Consider the following 24,605-nt stretch of genomic DNA (forward strand, 5'->3'; position numbering starts at 1 on the left):
CTCAAACAGCAAGAAAAGTAAACAACAGAAAAACATAAAAACTTCCCTTCTATCCCAGACCCATAGTCCTATACCCAAGATAAGTGCTACCAACAGCTCCTTTGTATCTTTTCACCCATCTATCTATACATATTTGTGTGCGTATGTATGTTTATATGGGGAGAAGGGGCAGGGATGGAGGGAAGTTGTATACATACATCTCCATAGAAGCAAACTAGACTGTTTCTTTCACTTAATGAGATAACATAGAGTGTTCCTTATCAAGACATGTACATGTAGTTTATTCTCTGTAGGAGTGGTTACTTTTTAAAAATAAGGTATATCTGGATATACACATATCATAATTTACTTAACATTCTCCTATTAATGACCATATTCTTTGCATTTTTTTCTATTTATATAACAATATCATAAGTAATATTTTATACATTTCTTATGCACAAGTTCAAGGATAAATTCCTTGAGGTTTAATTGCTAAGTCAAAAGTTACATGCATTTCCAATTTTGATGAACACTCTCTCTCTCTCCAGAATTGTCATTTCAATACATACTCCAAACAATAGTAGAGTATGTATTTCTCACCTGTCTAATACCACAAATTATCTAATTTTTAAATCTGACAATCTGATAAAAACTCAGAACATGGTCATTTAAAAAGTAAAAATACTATCAATCTTTCCCAGGTTAATTACCCAACAAACTGATTCCACAAAACAGGAAGCTACAGGCTACTATATTAAGATGATCTCTTTTTTTTTTTTTTTTTGAAGCAGAGTCTCACACTGTTGCCCGGGCTGGAGTACAATGGCATGATCTCAGCTCACTGCAACCTCCGCCTCCCGGGTTCAAGCAATTCTCCTGCCTCAGCCTCCCAAGTAGCTGGGATTACAGGCACCTGCCACCACGCCCAGCTGGTTTTTTTTTTTTTTTTTTTTTTTTTTTTGTATTTTTAGTAGAGATGGGGTTTCACTGTGTTGGAACCGGCTGGTCTCCAACTCCTGACCTCGTGATTCGCCCACCTTGGCCTCCCAAAGTGCTGGGATTACAGGTGTGAAGGATGATATCTTCTTTAAAGATAAGCCTAGATACTTGTTGAAGACAAATTTAGAAACCAAAACCACAAATTGAGTGAAAATCTAGCCCTATAAAAATGATTAAACATTCTCTTGATTTTATTTTATTCCTGGAAATGTTTATCTTTTTAAATGTCAAGAAAATAGTATGGGGCTACTTATAGCAACGCTGATGGTGAAAATATTTTGTACAATTCACATCAAACTACTAATTGCAAATTAAAAGAATTGCTTAATGTCTTATTTCCATAAAGATTTGAAGAAATCTTCTCCTCAGTCTCAAATCAAGAAAGAAAAAAACTTCAATATATATTATTGTAACGAATGCCATTTCTCTTTCTCTTGATAGCTGCAAAGTATACAAGAAGGGGGTGGTTGATTAGCTCTAAGGTAAGCCATTACCCTTTCTTGCTGCCTTCATTTCAGTTGCTGTTTCATGCTGGGTGGTAAATAGATCTTATATACAGAAAGAGAAGAAGCAAACCAAAAACTTCCAAATTTGCTAGCAACATATTACAATATTACAAATTACAAATTTGTAATATTACAAATCGAACATATTACAAATCGATCCAGAAGAAATTCTGATGGCTTACAGGAATGAAATGCTAAATCTGAATTAAAATAGAGCCTTAAAAATCACCATAACTTAAGTAAAAGGATACAGAGAAAATTTATATTTGCCAAGGTAAATATAGTTTCTAATGATAAAGAAAACTGCAGGGTGGGGTGGGGGAATAGAACAAGGTAAGTATAAAGGTATTGTACAAAGGGATATCTTATGAAACATTTGTTTTATCTTGTCTGGAGTCTTGAGTACAAAAATCTGGTAACCAGGCAGACCAAAGTTTTCACTGCCAGGTTTTCTCCAACAGAAGAGCTCTCTTCCCATAAGTTAATAGTTTCCACTTATAAACTACCTGAAAGATGAGGAATGAAAATGTTATACCGCCATTGCTGAACTATTTCAGGGGCAAATATGTCCCCACTGGCCCGCAGGATAACTCTTTTTATACTTTTCAGGACATTAAGAGAGAGAAATCATTGCACTGTATTCCCTAGAAACTGATTATGCATTTAGCATTATGCTGTGTTTAAATGGTTCCAATAGTCTGATTCAGGGAAAGAAAAATTGGTAAAAAGAAAAAAATCTAGAGAGTACATTTGCATAATACTGAGTAATTTTTTTCTATGCACACTTGACCTTCCATATTTAAGAAATAAAGGACAAAATCAAATGAAAATAAAATCACCTTGTCCTTACTTAATAAAATTTCCTGGCCAGGCACAGTGGCTCACGCCTGTAATCCCAGCACTTTGGGAGGCTGAGGCGGGTGGATTGCATGAGCTTAGGACTTCGAGACCAGCCTGGCAACACAGTGAAACCTAGTCTCTACTAAAAAATACAAAAAACTAGCTTGGCATGGTAGTACATGCCTGTAATCCCAGCTACTCAGGAGGCTGAGGCAGAAGAATCGCTTGAACCTGAGAGGTGGAGGTTGCAGTGAGCCCAGATCGTGCCACTGGGTGACAGAGCGAGACTCCGTCTCAAAAAGAAAAAAATTAATTAAAATAAAATTCCCCTTCCTAGGATTACTTTTAAATGTTTAATACATATGTGTTCCTAGAGTTTTCTTCTTATACAGTGCTCTCAGTTGGCTAAGGGAATAATTTCTAGAACTTCACTTTATAGACTAAATAAGGTATTTTGCTACATTATTCACAGATTCATCTCATGTAAGTGAAGGGCAACAGATAGAACAGTCTCGTAAACAGCCTAATAGGAATGAAATTGTGTACTGAAATTGTGAAAATCAAAAGAAAATAATTGTGTTTTTGAAGCAAAAGCTAATGTCAACCCACCTTCCAATTACCCATAACAGTTGAGAGTAGAAACAGTTTATGTTTCAGGAATGTACATCTAATCATCCAAATTCACTCACTCACTCATTCAACAAATATTTGAGTCAAGAAAGTTAAAAAGCCTAACGTTCTGCAAAAGGAAAACAAAACAATTTTTCTCCTCAATATTAATTCCTGTCTTTTTAGACTTAATTCTGATTGTAGTGGTCAATTTTTACAAGAAATATAATTAAGAAAGAGGAAGGACAAAAAGAGGCTCAATAATTCATCATCTAAATATCTGGAGCTAAGGGCTTTCTTATGACATTTTATTTTTATAGGGCTAAAAACATTTTATAGCGCAATCAAAACTGATATGAATTCATTTTCTGAGAAGGTTCCCATATATGCAGGAGCTTCCTAAGTCCTGCCAGTTTTCTCCAGAATGAGAAGAGGGAACAAGTCATTCCTTCGGCGGTAGCCACTTCACCAATATCTAGACGCATAAATTGCTCCAGAACTTACTACTCAGCAGGTGTATCTCCAATTTTGTACCTCAGACTTCAATACGATATTTTAATGGTCTTGAAGCCAGATAAACCCATTGATTCTATTTCCACTTTCCTCACTTAATTCCTATAGGATCTCAGACAAGTTTTTTTTTTTTTTTTTTTTATGCTTTAGGTTTTAGGGTACATGTGCACAATGTGCAGGTTTGCTACATATGTATCCATGTGCCATGTTGGTGTGCTGCACCCATTAACTCATCATTTAGCATTAGGTATATCTCCTAATGCTCTCCCTCCCCCCTCCCCACACCCCACAACAGTCCCCAGAGTGTGATGTTCCCCTTCTTGTGTCCATGAGTTCTCACTGTTCAATTCCCACCTGTGAGTGAGAACATGCGGTGTTTGGTTTTTTGTCCTTGCGATAGTTTGCTAAGAATGATGTTTTCCATTTTCATCCATGTCCCTACAAAGGACATGAACTCATCATTTTTTATGGCTGCATAGTATTTCATGGTGTATATGTGCCACATTTTCTTAATCCAGTCTATCGTTGGACATTTGGGTTGGTTCCAAGTCTTTGCTATTGTGAATAGTGTGGCAATAAACATACGTGTGCATGTGTCTTTATAGCAGCATGATTTATAGTCCTTTGGGTATATACCCAGTAATGGAATGGCTGGGTCAAATGGTATTTCTAGTTCTAGATCCCTGAGGAATCGCCACACTGACTTCCACAATGGTTGAACTAGTTTACAGTCCCACCAACAGTGTAAACGTGTTCCTATTTCTCCACATCCTCTCCAGCACCTGTTGTTTCCTGACTTTTTAATGATGGCCATTCTAACTGGTGTGAGATGGTATCTCATTGTAGTTTTGATTTGCATTTCTCTGATGGCCAGTGATGATGAGCATTTCTTCATATGTTTTTTGGCTGCATAAATGTCTTCTTTTGAGAAGTGTCTGTTCATGTCCTTTGCCCACTTTTTGATGGGGTTGTTTGTTTTTTTCTTGTAAATTTGTTTGAGTTCATTGTAGATTCTGGATATTAGCCCTTTGTCAGATGAGTAGGTTGCAAAAATTTTCTCCCAGTCTGTAGGTTGCCTGTTCACTCTGATGGTAGTTTCTTTTGCTGTGCAGAAGCTCTTTAGTTTAATTAGATCCCATTTGTCAATTTTGGCTTTTGTTGACATTGCTTTTGGTGCTTTAGACATGAAGTCCTTGCCCATGCCTATGTCCTGAATGGTACTGCCTAGGTTTTCTTCTAGGGATTTTATGGTTTTAGGTCTAACATGTAAGTATGTAATCCATCTTGAATTAATTTTTGTATAAAGTGTAAGGAAGGGATCCAGTTTCAGCTTTCTACATATGGCTAGCCAGTTTTCCCAGCACCATTTATTAAATAGGGAATCCTTTCCCCATTTCTTGTTTTTGTCAGGTTTGTCAAAGATCAGATAGCTGTAGATACGTGGCATTATTTCTGAGGGCCCTGTTCTGTTCCATTGATCTATGTCTCTGTTTTGGTAACAGTACCATGCTGTTTTGGTTACTGTAGCCTTGTAGTATAGTTTGAAGTCAGGTAGCGTGATGCCTCCAGCTTTGTTCTTTTGGCTTAGGATTCACTTGGCGATGCGGGCTCTTTTTTGGTTCTATATGAACTTTAAAGTAGTTTTTTCCAATTCTCTGAAGAAAATCATTGGGAGCTTGATGGGGATGGCATTGAATCTATAAATTACCTTGGGCAGTATGGCCATTTTCACGACATTGATTCTTCCAACCCATGAGCATGGAATGTTCTTCCATTTGTATGTATCCTCTCTTATTTCGTTGAGCAGTGGTTTGTAGTTCTCCTTGAAGAGGTCCTTCACATCCCTTGTAAGTTGGATTCCTAGGTATTTTATTCTCTTTGAAGCAATTGTGAATGGGAGTTCACTCATGATTTGGCTCTCTGTCTGTTATTGGTGTACAAGAATGTTTGTGATTTTTGTACATTGATTTGGTATCCTGAGACTTTGCTGAAGTTGCCTATCAGCTTAAGGAGATTTTGGGCTGAGACAATGGGGTTTTCTAGATATACAATCATGTCATCTGCAAACAGGGACAATTTGACTTCCTCTTCTCCTAATTGAATACCCTTTATTTCCTTCTCCTGCCTGATTGCCCTGGCCAGAACGTTCAGCACTATGTTGAATAGGAGTGGTGAGAGAAGGCATCCCTGTCTTGTGCCAGTTTTCAAAGGGAATGCTTCCAGTTTTTGCCCATTCGGTATGATATTGGCTGTGGGTTTGTCATAGATAGCTCTTATTATTTTGAGATACGTCCCATCAATACCTAATTTATTGAGAGTTTTTAGAATGAAGGGTTGTTGAATTTTGTCAAAGGCCTTTTCTGCATCTATTGAGATAATCATGTGGTTTTTGTCTTCGGGTCTGTTTATATGCTGGATTACATTTATTGATTTGCGTATGTTGAACCAGCCTTGCATCACAGGGATGAAGCCCACTTGATCATGTTGGATAAGCTTTTTGATGTGCTGCTGGATTCGATTTGCCAGTATTTTATTGAGGATTTTTGCATCAATGTTCATCAAGGATATTGGTCTGAAATTCTCTTTTTTGGTTATGTCTCTGCCAGGCATTGGTATCAGGATGATGCTGGCCTCATAAAATGTGTTAGGGAGGATTCCCTCTTTTTCTATCGATTGGAATAGTTTCAGAAGGAATGGTACCAGTTCCTCCTTGTACCTCTGGTAGAATTCGGCTGTGAATCCACCTGGCCCTGGACTCTTTTTGGTTGGTAAGCTATTCATTACTGCCACAATTTCAGAGCCTGTTATTGGTCTATTCAGAGATTCAACTTCTTCCTGGTTTAGTCTTGGAAGGGTGTATTTCTCGAGGAATTTATCCATTTCTTCTAGATTTTCTAGTTTATTTGCATAGAGGTGTTTGTAGTATTCTCTGATGGTAGATTGTATTTCAGTTGGATCGGTGGTGATATCCCCTTTTTCGTTTTTTATTGCATCTATTTGATTCTTCTCTCTTTTCTTCTTTATTGGTCTTGCTAGTGGTCTATCAATTTTGTTGATCTTTTCAAAAAACCAGCTCCTGGATTCATTAATTTTTGGAAGGGGTTTTTGGGTCTCTATTTCCTTCAGTTCTGCTCTGATTTTAGTTATTTCTAGCCTTCTGCTAGCTTTTCAATGTGTTTGCTCTTGCTTTTCTAGTTCTTTTAACTGTGATGTTAAGGTGTCAACTTTGGATCTTTCCTGCTTTCTCTTGTGGGCATTTAGTGCTATAAATTTCCCTCTACACACTGCTTTGAATGTGTCCCAGAGATTCTGGTACGTTGTGTCTTTGTTCTCGTTGGTTTCAAAGAACATCTTTATTTCTGCCTTCATTTCATTATGTACCCTGTAGTCATTCAGGAGCAGGTTGTTCAGTTTCCATGTAGTTGAGCGGTTTTGAGTGAGTTTCTTAATCCTGAGTTCTAGTTTGATTGCACTGTGGTCTGAGAGACAGTTTGTTATAATTTCTGTTCTTTTACATTTGCTGAGGAGAGCTTTACTTCCAACTATGTGGTCAATTTTGGAATAGGTGTGGTGTGGTGCTGAAAAAAATGTATATTCTGTTGATTTGGGGTGGAGAGTTCTGTAGATGTCTATTAGGTCCACTTTGTGCAGAGCTGAGTTCAATTCCTGGATATCCTTGTTAACTTTCTGTCTCGTTAATCTGTCTAATGTTGACAGTGGTGTGTTAAAATCTCCCATTATTATTGTGTGGGAGTTTAAGTCCCTTTGTAGGTCACTCAGGACTTGCTTTATGAATCTGGGTGCTCCTGTGTTGGATGCATATATATTTAGGATAGTTAGGTCTTCTTGTTGAATTGATCCCTTTACCATTATGTAATGGCCTTCTTTGTTTCTTTTGATCTTTGTTAGTTTAAAGTCTATTTTCAGACTATATTTCAGACTTTATTTTATCAGAGGCTAGGATTGCAACTCCTGCCTTTTTTTGTTTTCCATTTGCTTGGTAGATCTTCCTCCATCCCTTTATTTTGAGTCTATGTGTCTCTCTGCACCTCAGATGGGTTTCCTGAATACAGCACACTGATGGGTCTTGACTCCTTATCCAATTTGCCAGTCTGTGTCTTTTAATTGGAGCATTTAGCCCATTTACATTTAAAGTTAATATTGTTATGTGTGTATTTGATCCTGTCATTATGATGTTAGTTGGTTATTTTGCTCGTTAGTTGATGTAGTTTCTTCCTAGCCTTGATGGTCTTTACAATTTGGCATGTTTTTGCAGTGGCTGGTACCAGTTGTTCCTTTCCACATTTAGTGCTTCCTTCAGGAGCTCTTTTAGGGCAGGCCTGGTGGTGACAAAATCACTCAGCGTTTGCTTGTCTGTAAAGGATTTTATTTCTCCTTCATTTATGAAGCTTAGTTTGGCTGGATATGAAATTCTGGGTTGAAAATTCTTTTCTTTAGGAATGTTGAATATCGGCCCCCACTCTCTTCTGGCTTGTAGAGTTTCTGCCAAGAGATTAGCTGTTAGTCTGATGGGCTTCCCTTTGTGGGTAACCTGACCTTTCTCTCTGGCCACCCTTAACATTTTTTCCTTCATTTCAACTTTGGTGAATCTGACAATTATGTGTCTTGGAGTTACTCTTCTCAAGGAGTATCTTTGTGGCGTTCTCTGTATTTCCTGCATTTGAATGTTGCCTGCCTTGCTAGATTGGGGAAGTTCTCCTGTATAATATCTTGCAGAGTGTTTTCCAACTTGGTTCCATTCTCCCCCTCATTTTCAGGTACACCAATCAGACATAGGTTTGGTCTTTTCACATAGTCCCACATTTCTTGGAGGCTTTGTTCATTTCTTTTTATTCTTTTTTCTCTAAACTTCCCTTCTTGCTTCATTTCATTCATTTCTTCTTTCATCACTGATACCCTTTCTTCCAGTTGATCGCATCGGCTACTGAGGCTTCTGAAATCTTCGCGTAGTTCTCGAAACTTGGCTTTCAGCTCCATCAGCTCCTTTAAGCCCTTCTCTTCATTGGTTATTCTAGTTATCCATTCATCTAATTTTTTTTCAAAGTTTTTAACTTCTTTGCTATTGTTTTGAATTTCCTCCCGTAGCTCGGAGTAGTTTGATCGTCTGAAGCCTTCTTCTCTCAACTCGTCAAAATCATTCTCCGTCCAGCTTTGTTCCGTTGCTGGTGAGGAAGTGCGTTCCTTTGGAGGAGGAGAGGTGCTCTGCTTTTTACAGTTTCCAGTTTTTCTGCTCTGTTTTTTCCCCATCTTTGTGGTTTTATCTACTTTTGGTCTTTGATGATGGTGATGTACAGATGGGTTTTTGGTGTGGATGTCCTTTCTGTTTGTTAGTTTTCCTTCTACCAGACGGGACCCTCAGCTGCAGGTCTGTTGGAGTTTGCTAGAGGTCCACTCCAGACCCTGTTTGGCTGGGTGTCAGCAGTGGTGGCTGCAGAACAGCAGATTTCGTGAGACCACAAATTCAGCTGTCTGATAGTTCCTCTGGAAGTTTTGTCTCAGAGGAGTACCCGGCTGAGTGAGGTGTCAGTCTGTCCCTACTAGGGGGTGCATCCCAGTTAGGCTGCTCGGGGGTCAGTGACCCACTTTAGGAGGTAGTCTCTCCATTCCCAGATCTCCAGCTGCGTGCTGGGAGAACCACTACTCTCTTCAAAGCTGTCAGACAGGGACATTTAAGTCTGTAGAGGTTCCTGCTGAATTTTTGTTTGTCTGTGCCCTGCCCCCAGAGGTGGAGCCTACAGAGGCAGGCAGGCCTCCTTGAGCTATGGTGGGCTCCACCCAGTTCGAGCTTCCTGGCTGCTTTGTTTACCTAAGAAAGCCTGGGCAATGGCGGGCTCCCCTCCCCCAGCCTCACTGCAGCCTTGCAGTTTGATCTCAGACTGCTGTGCTAGCAATCAGCGAGACTCCGTGGGCATAGGACCCTCCAAGCCAGGTGCAGGACACCATCTCCTGGTGTGCCGTTTTCCAAGCCCGTTGGAAAAGCGCAGTATTAGGGTGGGACTGACCCGATTTTCCAGGTGCTGTCTGTTACCCCCTTCTTTGACTAGAAAATGGAACTCCCTGACCCCTTGCACTTCCTGAGTGAGGCAATGCCTTGCCCTGCTTCGGCTCACGCACAGTGTGCTGCACCGACTGTCCTGCACCCACTGTTTGGCACTCCCTAGTGAGATGAACCCGGTACCTCAAATGGAAATGCAGAAATCACCCATCTTCTGTGTCGCTCACGCTGGGAGCTGTAGACCAGAGCTGTTCCTATTTGGCCATCTTGGCTCCACCTCTCAGACAAGTTATTTAATCTTGCTAAATTACAGTTTCCTCATGTGTAAAATGGGATGATAATATCAAATGCATAATGTTATTTAAAATAACATTATTTAGAATGTATGTGAAGTACTTAGCATATTGCCTAGTATAAACTGAGTACTTGTTAAATAAATAAAATTATTAATTAATGACAAGAAACATTTTTCCCATTTCCATAGGAATCATTATTCAACTGTTTAAAATTTTTGGTGAATACACATTTTAGACATCCTTCTGTATGTGTATACCTAAATGAACAACTTTTCTGTTACATTATGATTATGAAACCAATTCCTTTAGAGATTAACAACACAATGATGGATTAATGCACACACACTCTGTTTAATTTCCAATCATGTACTTTATGTGTCCTAAAATACCCTTTTTTCTATGAATCCATTCATAAAAGCAACAGTGAACAACTATTCAGATAAAGTACTGCTTTTATCAACTAATACACACTCTGCCCCAGCTTTGCATGTAACCCACACAATAAAGAAAGATGTACACAAATATGTCCAGAAGAAGGATAGGAAGGACAGGGTACAGTAGAATCTAAATTTGCCAGAGCAGTCACCATTTCCATCACTACTTTAGAATTTAGCTTTTAAAGATAAAAAAATAGTTGAAGTCATGTATGGAAAGGACAAAAACCACTATCACAAGTATATGCCTCCCTTCTGGGCCATCACCACCAAGAATGTAACTCATAGGCAAAGTCCTTGAGAGTATCCTTTCTCCTGCCTTAGTCGGGTTGGTCCATAAACAAAAGCTGACTCAGATCACAAAGTAGAAAGAAGTTTGTCATAAAGTCTGAAAAACTGAGTTTTATCTCATATACCCCACGCCCTTGACATTATCATCACAGAGAAACTAAATCTGCCTTTCAAGGATTCTCTTTAATTTCCAAACCATTAGGTAGTAAGACTAAACTTATTCTCAAAAAAAAAACATTGATCTCTACTGGATAAAATCATAGTCCAGCAGAGAATACAATTTAGCTTGTTGACGATCAGCTTAAAACCACCTCTATGAGATATAAGCAGCTTGCTTAACTTTTGATCAATTTACAGTAGGTTCAATTTAGTGCCTGTTATCAAGAGTATTAGACGAACTGTTCTCCCAGTATAACTTATATACACTGACATGTTTGCAATTCTCTTAATTCTTATTCAAAGAGAATCATCACTTACTTGCTCATTGTGAGAAAGAAATGAATGCAGCATTGAATTGTCAACAAGCATTAGGAAGACAGCTTTGTATGACCACAGCCTATTATTTTTTATGAACCAATTTCGGGGCTGTCAACAACTAAAAAGGTATTTTAGCGAGGAAGACTGTTTTCAAACATAACCTTAGCAGTGGCAGAAGTGTAAAAGTAATATCCTGTCAAATGAACACTGTGTACCTTGATTTGCCACATTTTAAAAATTGTGACAGCATCTTTTTTTTTATTAATCTCTATTATCAAATCCAAAGTGTAAGCTGTATTTTCACTTTACGTCTACCACAAAATCATTTCAACTTTGTAAGTATTATACCGTACCAATCTGTTAGTGCCATTAAAAAGGCCAATATAGACTGTCCCTAGCACAATCAGTAGGCAGATAAATAATTCAAAGCTGAAAAACTCTTTGACCTTAGACTTTGCCTTCTATTCTTACTCCACAGGGAGCCTCCTTTAGTTCTATGTTGGATGATAAAACATCACAAATTGGTCTGCTACCATGTTCCTGAAAGCAGATGGGTTTGCAGTGGTCGGTCTGATGTATTCACCTTGATGTTTGCCAAAAATCCATAGAGGCAGAGATGAAAAGAGAACATATAAAAGTGTACTCTAGTTTCAAACATGCTACTAAAATCATGAACTAGAAACAATAACACAAAAGGGCTGGGTCATTGCCAGCCTTTATTCCTTGAATATGGGGTGGGGGGAGCCTTAAGTGTGGTAATACAGAAGCAAAGGAAAAAACCTCAACAAAATCATATTATGAACAAACTGCTTCCCAGTCACTGCACACAAATGCTGCCAAACACTTCAGAATCAAAGCCTGACACAAAGGTCAAAAATACAAGCCATATTCTAGCTTCAGGTAGAAATAAATCTCTTCAGGGAAAGAAGCTACAATGAGAACTAAAGGGAGGTGGGTAGAGAGGAGAGGAGGAAGCGTATTTCGAGAGCAGTCAATATTCACGATGTGTACCTTGTTCTTGAAGGAAGTGCTGGGATTCCAGTGGAAAGTATTTGAATAGAACAAAGCATTCTTTCAAGACTATAAGACTAGGAGGCACTGAGGCCTATGGGCATAGCCTGGATTTCCCACAGATCCTAAGTAATCTAGGTCAGAGTTCCAGATGACTGTCTACGACAAACATGTGGGGTTACTTTTAGACTCCAGTTACACCTACCCAATATTCCTGTGGTTACATTTGGATATGCCTTCGTTCTCAGGGTTGCTGACTGCTCATTGTTCCAACTGGGGAACTTGACATTTTTGGAATTCATATCAACAGGCAATAATGAAACCTGCAACTCCTTTTAGGATAAAGCACAATAGCTGAACTCCATGCTGTTATTTTGCGAAGTTATAAATATTTCTCACTTTGCATTATCTTTAAAATTGTGATTTTCATCAAAACAGCTCTTTGAACTCTTTTGAAATACATACAAATTTTAAGAAAGAGCTCCATATTTATTATCCACTGTATAAAAATAATATTCTTTTACTTCTCTGAAAAACTTTTAAGGAATACCTCGATAAAACTAGGGTTTGATAAACATGCCTATTTTAACATAATTATTACAGTTTATAATTTTATAACTTTGACCATGTGTGCATCCATATATGGCCAAAGTTAATAATTGTTTTTATAAGCTGAATAATTTTTAGTAATTTTAGAAAACATTCTACCACTTCCTCTACCACTTTAGATGCTTCTCTGAAATTCTTCAAGCTCAATTACATTTTCTTAAATTGAATAATACAAAAAGTGACTGTACGACCAGGTGCATTGGCTCACGCCTGTAATCCCAGCACTTTGGTAGGCTGAGATGGGAGGATCACTTGAGCCCAGGAGGCTGAGGCTCAAGTGATCTGAGATCATGCCACTGCACTCCAGCCTGGGCAACAGAGTAAGGCCCAGTCTGAAAACAAACAAACAAACAAACATACACACACCACCCCACAAAAAGTGAACGTATATAAAAATTAAGCTTTCTGTTTGCTGAATAGTACAAACTCATTCATGTATTCAACAAAAACTTTTCTTAGCACTTACTAAGAATCAGGCACTATTCTAGATGTAGAAGATATAATTTTTAGCAAGAATAAGTCTCTGACTCTACGGAGCCTATAATCTGGTAGTAGGCAAGAAAGACATTAAGCATATAATGTTGATTGGTTAGTAAAAAGTAATATACAAATAAAGCAAGATAGGCCAGGCACAGTTGCTCATGCCTGTAATCCCAGCACTTTGGGAGGCAGAAGTGGGTGGATCATGAGATCAGGAGTTGAAGACCAGCCTGGCCAAGATGGTGAAACCCTGTCTCTACTAAAAAAAATACAAAAATTAGCCGGTTGTGGAGGCAGGTGCCTGTAATCCCAACTACTTGGGAGGCTGAGGCAGGAGAACTGTTTGAACTCAGGGGGGTGGAGGTTGCAGTGAGCCAAGATTGCGCCACTGCACTCCAGCCTGGGTGACAGAGTAAGACTCCGTCTCAAAAAAAAAAAAAAAAAAAAAAAAAAGGCAAGATAAAGACATAGTGAGGAAAGGGCTGACCTATTAGGTAGGGTGGTTTTGCCTCTCTGAGTGAGATTATTTAGAAAAATATTTAGAGAAAGAGTATTACAGTCAGAGGGGAAAGCAATGTGCAAGGCCTTGAAGTGGGAGTGGAATGGCAATACTTCTCTTAACATTTTCCAGCATTTTTCTGATCTTTATGTTTCCAGTGTCTTCAATGAATTGCCAAAAATGATTCCAATATTTTTCTGAATTAACTTACCTCAGAAATTTATAAGTATAATTTATATCATTTTTACAAGATGATTTAATTCATATATTTGAATAATATACTCCTAGTTGCATGTCTATATGAAAACTTACCATTCAAATATTTATTTAACATTTGTTATGTGCAAGACATTGTAATAGGATCTGGGGGCTCAAAAAAACACAGGGCATAGTCCATTATTTCCTTAAATTGCGAAAGGCTTAAGATCAACTTGTAAAGACAAGATATAGGTATACATATCGATGGAAAGAAATGTATGCTAACAGCCAAAAAAAATTATATGGGCAATGTTAGCTATGGGAAATCAGTGGAGAAATGGCTGCAAAAGTGGTAAAGTGGTGAAAGTGGCCTTCCACAGGAGATGGGGCCTGGGCTGGGCTCAACAAAACCTACAGATCATGAATGAATATATTAACAGCAAGTGTGGTGTAAACAAACCCTCCAAAGCAGGAAAGCACTTGGCATACCCAGTAGATGTGACTCTAATTGACTGCAGAAGGGAATTCATAAAAGAACAAGTTGAGAGAGAACCAGAATATAGAAAGGTGATCTTCAATGAAAACACTTTAACTTAATCCTGTGGACAATATGCAGCCATTTCATCTGTCATAGTCTGTGAAGTCTCAGTTTTGTAAGCCATTGGTTCCAGTTTGGTCTCATCTGCTTTTACTATCTGAATGACATAGAGTGTAGTGAAAAATTAACCTTACTCAAAGAGAAGTTTGGCCTTTGCCATTGGCTAGTAATAGGTGACTTCTAGCCCATGGAACATCATGCCTGATGGGGGGGTCTTTGCTTGCATGGGGGCCTTGGCCACTGAATAGTCTAACAGTGTTATTTACGACTAAGTCTTTGGACCATGCCATACAACTTTTACCTGCAGAGAGGCTGGAGAATAAAGGTCAGCCACATAGGTAATATGTGACTGAGCCTCAATAAAAACTCTGGGCAACAAGGCTTGGGTGAGCTTCCCTAGCTGGCAATACTCCATGTGTATTATCAAACACTGATGCCAGAAAAGTAACATCCATTACTCATGGGGACAGGACAAAGGAAGCTCCATATTTGGTGCTTCTTCTGGACTCAGCCCTTTGTGTTTCTTCCCTTGGCTGGCTTTAATCTCTATTCTATAATTGTAATACACTGTAACTATGAGTATAACAGCTTTCTGTCAGCTTCCACGAGCACATCTAATGAATTATGAACTTAAGGGTGGTTTTGGTAACTCCCTGAAATTACAACTGGTGTCAGAAGTGAGGGCAGTGTGGATTGTGTTCTCCCTAACTTGCAATTGGTCAGACTCCACAAATCGGCCATCAACAAATTTGAAGATCTCACTGTGGTATTCTCACCAGTAAATTTTCTCTATTTAGATATACATATCATTGTTCAACTTTTCCTCCGTCATTAACAAAATAGTATTCATAATAAAATAGTTCCTCAAGACTGTGTTAATTATGAAAACTTTTTAAAAATAACCTTTAATGTAGAACCTCCAAAGCTAAATATATTAGAACCACTGTTGACCATTTTACCACTTGTTCACTGAGGTTGTGAAAAATCTGTATCAGATCAGTGCAAGGAAGAATATTAAGCGAAAAGTTGATCACATAACTATTAAAATGATCTTGGAATTCCTTTTCATAAAGTATCACCTGACACTTCAAAGGAGAGTGAATGCATTCCAGTCGCTTATCCATTTCAAAAAAATTGAATAATAACTACATACCTACAAAAATTTCAGTAATGTATATATATATATATAAATTTTTTATTATACTTTAAGTTTTAGGGTACATGTGCACAACGTGCAGGTTAGTTACATATGTATACATGTGCCATGTTGGTGTGCTGCACCCATTAACTCGTCATTTAGCATTAGGTATATCTCCTAATGCTATCCCTCCCCTCTCCCCCCACCCCACAACAGACCATGGTGTGTGATGTTCCCCTTCCTGTGTCTATGTGTTCTCATTGTTCAATTCCCACCTATGAGTGAGAATATGTGGTGTTTGGTTTTTTGTCCTAGTGATAGTTTGCTGAGAATGATGTTTTCCAGCTTCATCCATGTCCCTACAAAGGACATGAAGCCATCCCTCTTTATGGCTGCACAGTATTCCATGGTGTATACGTGTCACATTTTCTTGATCCAGTCTATCATTGTTGGACATTTGGGTTGGTTCCAAGTCTTTGCTATTGTGAATAGTGCCGCAATAAACATACGTGTGCATGTGTCTTTATAGCAGCATGATTTATAATCCTTTGAGTATATACCCAGTAATGGGATGGCTGGGTCAAATAGTATTTCTAGTTCTAGATCCCTGAGGAATCGCCACACTGACTTCCACAACGGTTGAACTAGTTTACAGTCCCACCAACAGTGTAAAAGTGTTCCTATTTCTCCACATCCTCTCCAGCACCTGTTGTTTCCTGACTTTTTAATGATGGCCATTCTAACTGGTGTGAGATGGTATCTCATTGTGGTTTTGATTTGCACTTCTCTGATGGCCAGTGATGATGAGCATTTTTTCATGTGTCTTTTGGCTGCATAAATGTCTTCTTTTGAGAAGTGTCTGTTCATGTCTTTCGCCCACTCTTTGATAGGGTTGTTTGTTTTTTGCTTGCAAATTTGTTAGAGTTCATTGTAGATTCTGGATATTAGCCCTTCGTCAGATGAGTAGATTGCAAAAATTTTCTCCCAGTCTGTAGGTTGCCTGTTCACTCTGATGGTAGTTTCTTTTGCTGTGCAGAAGCTCTTTAGTTTAATTAGATCCCATTTGTCAATTTTGGCTTTTGTTGCCAGTGCTTTTGGTGCTTTAGACATGAAGTCCTTGCCCATGCCTATGTCCTGAATGGTATTGCCTAAGTTTTCTTCTAGGGTTTTTATGGTGTTAGGTCTAACATTTAAGTCTTTAATCCATCTTGAATTAATTTTTGTATAAGGTGTAAGGAAGGGATCCAGTTTCAGCTTTCTACATATGGCTAGCCAGTTTTCCCAGTGCCATTTATTAAATAGGGAATCCTTTCCCCATTGCTTGTTTTTGTCAGGTTTGTCAAAGATCAGATGGTTGTAGGTATGCAGCATTATTTCTGAGGGCTCTGTTCTGTTCCAGTGGTCTATATCTCTGTTTTGGTAACAGTATCATGCTGTTTTGGTTACTGTAGCCTTGTACTATAGTTTGAAGTCAGGTAGCGTGATGCCTTCAGCTTTGTTCTTTTGGCTTAGAATTGACTTGGCAATGCAGGCTCTTTTTTGGTTCCATGTGAACTTTAAAGTAGTTTTTCCAGTTCTGTGAAGAAAGTCATTGGTAGCTTGATGGGGATGGCATTGAATCTATAAATTACCTTGGGCAGTATGGCCATTTTCACAATATTGATTCTTCCTACCCATGATCATGGAATGTTCTTCCATTTGTTTGTATCCTCTTTTATTTCATTGAGGAGTGGTTTGTAGTTCTCCTTGAAGAGGTCCTTCACATCCCTTGTAAGTTGGATTCCTAGGTATTTTATTCTCTTTGAAGCAATTGTGAATGGGAGTTCACTCATGATTTGGCTCTCTGTCTGTTATTGGTGTATAAGAATGCTTGTGATTTTTCAACATTGATTTTGTATCCTGAGACTATGCTGAAGTTGCCTATCAGCTTAAGGAGATTTGGGGCTGAGACGATGGGGTTTTCTAGAAATACAATCATGTCATCTGCAAACAGGGACAATTTGACTTCCTCTTTTCCTAAATGAATGCCCTTTATTTCCTTCTCCTGCCTGATTGCCCTGGCCAGAACTTCCAACACTATGTTGAATAGGAATGGTGAGAGAAGGCACCTCTGTCTTGTGCCAGTTTTCAAAGCGAATGCTTCCAGTTTTTGCCCATTCCGTATGATATTGGCCATGGGTTTGTCATAGATAGCTCTTATTATTTTGAGATACATCCCATCAATATCTAATTTATTGAGAGTTTTTAGCATGAAGCATTGTTGAATTTTGTCAAAGACCTTTTCTGCCTCTAGTGAGATAATCATGTGGTTTTTGTCTTTGGTTCTGTTTATATGCTGGATTACGTTTATTGATTTGCGTATGTTGAACCATCCTTGCATCCTAGGGATGAAGCCAACTTGATCGTGGTGGATAAGCTTTTTGATGTACTGCTGGATTCGGTTTGCCAGTATTTTATTGAGGATTTTTGCATCAATGTTCATCAGGGATATTGGTCTAAAATTCTCTTTTTTTGTTGTGTCTCTGCCAGGCTTTGGTATCAGGATGATGCTGGTCTCATACAATGAGTTAGGGAGGATTCCCTCTTTTTCTATTGATTGGAATGGTTTCAGAAAGAATGGTACCAGCTCCTCCTTGTACCTCTGGTAGAATTCGGCTGTGAATCCATCTGGTCTTGGACATTTTTTGGTTGGTAAGCTATTAACTATTGCCTCAATTTAAGAGCCTGTTATTGGTCTATTCAGAGATTCAACTTCTTCCTGGTTTAAACCGTCTTGGGAGGGTGTAAGTGTCGAGGAATTTATCCATTTCTTCTAGATTTTCTAGTTTATTTGCGTAGAGGTGTTTATAGTATTCTCTGATGGTAGTTTTTATTTCTGTGGGATTGGTGGTGATATCCCCTTTATCATTTTTTATTGCATCTACTTGATTCTTCTCTCTTTTATTCTTTATTAATCTTGCTAGTGGTCTATCAATTTTGTTGATCTTTTCAAAAAACCAGCTCCTGGATTCATTGAGTTTTTTTTTGAAGGGTTTTTTGTGTCTCCATTTCCTTCAGTTCTGCTCTGATCTTAGTTATTTTTTGCCTTCTGCTAGCTTCTGAATGTGTTTCCTCTTGCTTATCTAGTTCTTTTAATTGTGATGTTAGGGTGTCAATTTTAGATCTTTCATGCTTTCTCTTGTGGGCATTTAGTGCTATAAATTTCCCTCTACACACTGCTTTGAATGTGTCCCAGAGACTCTGGTACGTTGTGTCTTTGTTCTCATTGGTTTCAAAGAACATCTTTATTTCTGCCTTCATTTCATTATGTACCCAGTAGTCACTCAGGAGCAGGTTGTTCAGTTTCCATGTAGTTGAGCGGTTTTGAGTGAGTTTCTTAATCCTGAGTTCTAGTTTGATTGCACTGTGGTCTGAGAGACAGTTTATTATAATTTCTGTTCTTTTACATTTGCTGAGGAGTGCTTTACTTCCAACTATGTGGTCAGTTTTGGAGTAGGTGTGGTGTGGTGCTGAAAACAATGTATATTCTGTTGATTTGGGGTGGAGAGTTCTGTAGATGTCTATTAGGTCTGCTTGGTGCAGAGCTGAGTTCAATTCCTGGATATCCTTGTTAACTTTCTATCTCATTGATCTGTCTAATGTTGACAGTGGGGTGTTAAAGTCTCCCATTATTCTTGTGTGGGACTCTAAGTCTTTTTTTAGGTCTCTAAGGACTTACTTTATGAATCTGGGTGCTCCTGTATTGGGTGCATATATATTTAGGATAGCTAGCTTTTCTTGTTGAATTGATCCCTTTACCATTATGTAATGGCCTTCTTTGTCTCTTTTGATCTTTGTTGGTTTAAAGTCTATTTTATCAGAGACTAGGATTGCAACCCCTGCCTTTTTTTGTTTTCCATTTGCTTGGTAGATCTTCCTCCATCCCTTTATTTTGAGTCTATGTGTCTCTCTGCACCTCAGATGGGTTTCCTGAATACAGCACACTGATGGGTCTTGACTCTTTATCCAATTTGCCAGTCTGTGTCTTTTAATTGCAGCATCTAGCCCATTTACATTTAAGGTTAATATTGTTATGTGTGAATCTGATCCTGTCATTACGATGTTAGCTGGTTATTTTGCTCATTAGTTGATGCAGTTTCTTCCTAGCCTTGATGGTCTTTACAATTTGGCATGTTTTTGCAGTGGCTGGTACTGGTTGTTCCTTTCCATGTTTAGTGCTTCCTTCAGGAGCTCTTTTAGGGCAGGCCTGGTGGTGACAAAATCACTCAGCGTTTGCTTGTCTGTAAAGGATTTTATTTCTCCTTCACTTATGAAGCTTAGTTTGGCTGGATATGAAATTCTGGGTTGAAAATTCTTTTCTTTAAGAATGTTGAATATTGGCCCCCACTCTCTTCTGGCTTGTAGAGTTTCTGCCAAGAGATTAGCTGTTAGTCTGATGGGCTTCCCTTTGTGGGTAACCCGACCTCTCTCTGGCCGCCCTTAACATTTTTTCCTTCATTTCAACTGTGGTGAATCTGACAATTATGTGTCTTAGAGTTGCTCTTCTCAAGGAGTATCTTTGTGGCATTCTCTGTATTTCCTGAATTTGAATGTTGCCTGCCTTGCTAGATTGGGGAAGTTCTCCTGGATAATATCCTGCAGAGTGTTTTCCAACTTGGTTCCATTCTCCCCATCACTTTCAGGTACACCAATCAGATGTAGATTCGGTCTTTTCACATAGTCCCATATTTCTTGGAGGCTTTGTTCATTTCTTTTTATTGTTTTTTCTCTAAACTTCTCTTCTCGCTTCATTTCATTCATTTGATCTTCCATAACTGATACCCTTTCTTCCAGTTGATCGAATCGGCTACTGAGGCTTGTGCATTCGTCACATAGTTCTCATGTCTTGGTTTTCAGCTCCATCAGGTCCTTTAAGGACTTCTCTGCATTGATTATTCTAGTTAGCCATTTGTCTAATTTTTTTTCAAGGTTTTTCACTTCTTTGCCATGGGTTCGAACTTCCTCCTTTAGCTTGGAGTAGTTTCATCGTCTGAAGCCTTCTTCTCTCAACTCGTCAAAGTCATTCTCCGTCCAGCTTTGTTCCGTTTCTGGTGAGAAGCTGTGTTCCTTGGAGGAGGAGAGGCGCTCTGACTTTTAGAGTTGCCAGTTTTTCTGCTCTGTTTTTTCCCCATCTTTGTGGTTTTATCTACCTTTGGTCTTTGATGATGGTGACGTACAGATGGGGTTTTGGTGTGGATGTCCTTTCTGTTTGTTAGTTTTCCTTCTAACAGTCAGGACCCTCAGCTGCAGGTCTATTGAAGTTTGCTGGAGGTCCACTCCAGACCCTGTTTGCCTGGGTATCAGCAATGGAGGCTGCAGAACAGCGGATATTGGTGAACAGCAAATGTTGCTGCCTGATTGTTCCTCTGGAAGTTTTGTCTCAGAGAAGTACCCAGCCGTGTGAGATGTCAGTCTGCCCCTACTGGGGGGTGCCTCCCAGTTAGGCTACTCGTGGGTCAGGGACCCACTTGAGGAGGCAGTCTGTCCATTCTCAGATCTCCAGCTGCATGCTGGGAGAACCACTACTCTCTTCAAAGCTGTCAGACAGGGAAATTTAAGTCTGCTGAGGAATCTGCTGCCTTTTGTTTGGCTATGCCACGCCCCCAAAGGTGGAGTCTACAGAGGCAGGCAGGCCTTCTTGAGCTGTGGTGGGCTCCACCCAGTTCGAGCTTCCCAGCCACTTTGTTTACCTACTCAAGCCTTGGCAATGGTGGGCACCCCTCCCACAGCCTCGCTGCTGCCTTCCAGTTTGATCTGAGACTGCTGTGCTAGCAATGCGCGAGGCTCCGTGGGCATAGGAGCCTCTGAGCCAGGCACAGGATATAATCTACTGGTGTGCCGTTTGCTAAGACTGTTGGAAAAGCACAGTATTAGGGTGGGACTGACCTGATTTTCCAGGTGCCATCTGTCACCCCTTTCTTTGACTAGGAAAGGGAATTCCCTGTCCCTTGCACTTCCCGTGTGAGGCGATGCCTCACCCTGCTTCGGCTCACACTTGGTGCACTGCGCCCACTGTCCTGCACGCACTTTCCGACACTCCACAGTGAGATGAACCCAGCACCTCAGTTGGAAATGCAGAAATCACCCGTCTTCTGCGTCCCTCACATTGGGAGCTGTAGACTGGAGCTGTTCCTATTCGGCCTCTTGGCTCCACTCCCCGGTAATGTATATTTTTTAAAAATCCTTTAGGATCAACATTTATTCTATTTGGGGGATATGGATTTTGAAAAAGACAATTAATTTTTATGCCAATTCAGGTTATATAATTGCCATTGTGTTCCTTTTTATAACAGCACATTTCCATTAACATAAGGTTTTAGTCACCTAAAAGTAGAAGATGCATGGATCACAGCAACATCAATACAAAAGAATAGGAATGGCTAAGAACAGAAGGATTTGTTCCTGAGAGACTATAACAGTTCTAGTTCTCAATTATAAAGGTCACTTCAGTAAATTAAATATCCTCATTCCATCTAGTAACTGTATGATGGAGCATTTTTTGTTTTACAAAGCCTGGTTAATATTACAACTTTCTTTTCTGATACTCTACTTTCTTCATTTTTCTCTATTTGAGAGGGTCAGTTGCTGTTTCTGCTATGGATTTTGTGCTTATACTTCCTCCAGAAGTAGGCTAAATATTGTGGAGATAGGGCAAAGTTGAAACTTAATTAATCCCTTTTAGAATAAAGCCAAATCATAAATAGCAGTCTAGAGATTTTTCTTCTACATTTTTTCTCTATATGTCAATTCAGAAATGAGGATTACCATTCTAAGAATTAGAAGACTCAGGTAAATATACGTCCTAGCTCCTGGACACAGTATATTCCTTTTTAGTTTCTTTGCTGGCTCCTTCTCTGCTTACTTCTTGTCTTCTGCTTTGCTTACTCTCCACACTTTCAAGGGAAATCTTATTCATTCCTGTGACTTCATCTACCATTTATTTTCTCTCTCCTGGATCTTTATTAAAGTAGGTGTCATACCTTACTGATTATTAGAATCACTTGAGATGCTTTTTCAGAACACAGTACCTCCAGGCAGTCTGTACTTTTAACAAGTGTCTATGTAGCCAACAGCAAAAGGCCACAAACTGTTACTTGAGAATTACTGGTCTAACAGAACTTTCATTCCACATTTAAAACTGAAGTATAAAACTCAATTCAGAATTATCCACATAGTCAAGTATCCTTTTTATTCTCAACCGCAGTGGAGTGAACTCCCACTCCCATCTCTGAGCTGACTACAAAGAATGATTGTGAAAGTCTTCTCTCCCTTTTCCTCACTTAATCAATTAGTCCTCTGGGCTTTCACTCTGCTATTTTAATTAACTAGTGTCCATGTCTGAATACCCCCATTTGATTGCCACCTCTAGGTCGACTATGACCAATTCTTATTTACTTTGTTTCCCTGGTGCCTGAGACTTTAGTAGGCACTAGGTAAATGAGTACTGAATAAATCAGAATTAGAGAAGCAGGCAGGGTAACCATCTATTCCCCAAGATGGAGACACACTCAAGTTTTAAAATTTTTGCTTTGAAATTTAAATTATCTCCCAACATCATTTAGTCAACAGGAGTAGCAAAAGGTAATAATTTGTACCATAATCAAAGATAATGACAAGGATTCACAGACTTCCAAACCAAAATTTCACAGCAAAACGCATACCAAAATGTCATTTCTAATATCAAAGATGATATATAAAAATAATTTTACATATTATATAAACTATGAACAAAACAAAATGGATCTCTATCTTAAAACAGAAATGGAAAATCCTACTATTATTTGATTCATCCAAAATAATTTAAAAAACTGTTTAGGGTTTGCTCATTGAGTTTTACTTCATTTTATATGAAAAGAAGTAAAAAAGATAAAGACATATTCAATCCCTGCATTATTTTAAAATCACTCTTACTAAAGTGACAGATGAATTACATAATTAATGTGTATAAAACACTGTTAGAAGCAAATTACAATAGATTTTGTTTTTAAATCTCAGGTATCTTAGTTTACATGTTAACTTTTTCACAGAAAAATAGCTTGAAGTAGTAGATTGATATCAAGGTTAGGTAAGGATCAGAAAATTCCCATTCAGTGTACCTCTGGATTATAGTGCTTAATAGGCTCAGGTTCTTTGCTGTTCTTAATACCATATGAGACAGAAACAGTTTATGGTTAAGGTCCTTCTCTCTTTTGAAATTCCCTTCTACCCCTTTAATCAATATACATATTTGCTTTTGATATGTATGTCATGAGGAACAATTATTTTTATGTAACTTTTTCCTAATTGACTCTCATGCAGCGAAGATAACATTTTTAAAGTCTGAATTTGTAATAAAAAGAAAGCAAATGCAACTGCTGTTAAAATTAAGAAACTGTAAAAGTAACTTCACTTATTCCTTAAGTATTAAGTTGCCATTTGTGGACGGTATTTTGACTTGATTCAGTGGCTCTAGGGCTAAAAGAAGGTTTCTTTCCAGGAATTTGTCTGGCCTTGCCTTTTTATTTAGACCCAGTTCTACAAATAAAAACTCTTTCATTTTTCCAAAGTTTTAAGTGGTTGATAACAAATTAAATACACAAGACTGTTCTTACTTTGCATAGTGATTAGTTATAAGTGTTAAGGTAATTAGGCATAAGTGTTAAGTAGTTCACAATATGAAAATATGGTTAGTGTGAAGGTAATTCAGTGTAAGTGTTAAGTAGTTCACAATATGAAAATATTATGAAAAATAGACAATATTATTCAATATGTTGTCTAAGTAGACAAACCAACCACTGTTTGGGCCAGCTAAACCATGTGTTCTTTTTTGGCACTACCATCTATTAATCGGTCAGGATATTACCACTTTATGCCTAAACTATTTCAAATAATCAATTCCCTAACCTTTCTGCCCTTCAATCAGTCTGTACAGTACTTTTAGGTTAATCTACCTGAAGCACTATTTTGTTCCCATATACCATTCAACTCCATCTATAATATTGTCCCGTTACCCTCAAATAGAAAAAAAGAACTAATTCCATTCCATCTGAATCACATTCCATTCTGCAAAGTTGTGCTTTTCTTTAAGCTT

At 38.5% G+C, this 24,605-nt stretch overlaps 1 protein-coding gene across 2 annotated transcripts in view; it reads right to left on the reverse strand.

Annotated features, from left to right (window-relative positions):
- The window catches only part of LOC116473207 (rab GTPase-activating protein 1-like), a 435,590-nt gene that overhangs the window by 43,346 nt on the left and 367,639 nt on the right, over positions 1-24,605 (reverse strand). The gene's annotated exons all lie outside the window — the stretch shown is intronic.

This window comes from Hylobates moloch, unplaced genomic scaffold (genome assembly GCF_009828535.3).
Source record: "Hylobates moloch isolate HMO894 unplaced genomic scaffold, HMol_V3 SCAFFOLD_8, whole genome shotgun sequence".
Taxonomy (NCBI): domain Eukaryota; kingdom Metazoa; phylum Chordata; class Mammalia; order Primates; family Hylobatidae; genus Hylobates; species Hylobates moloch.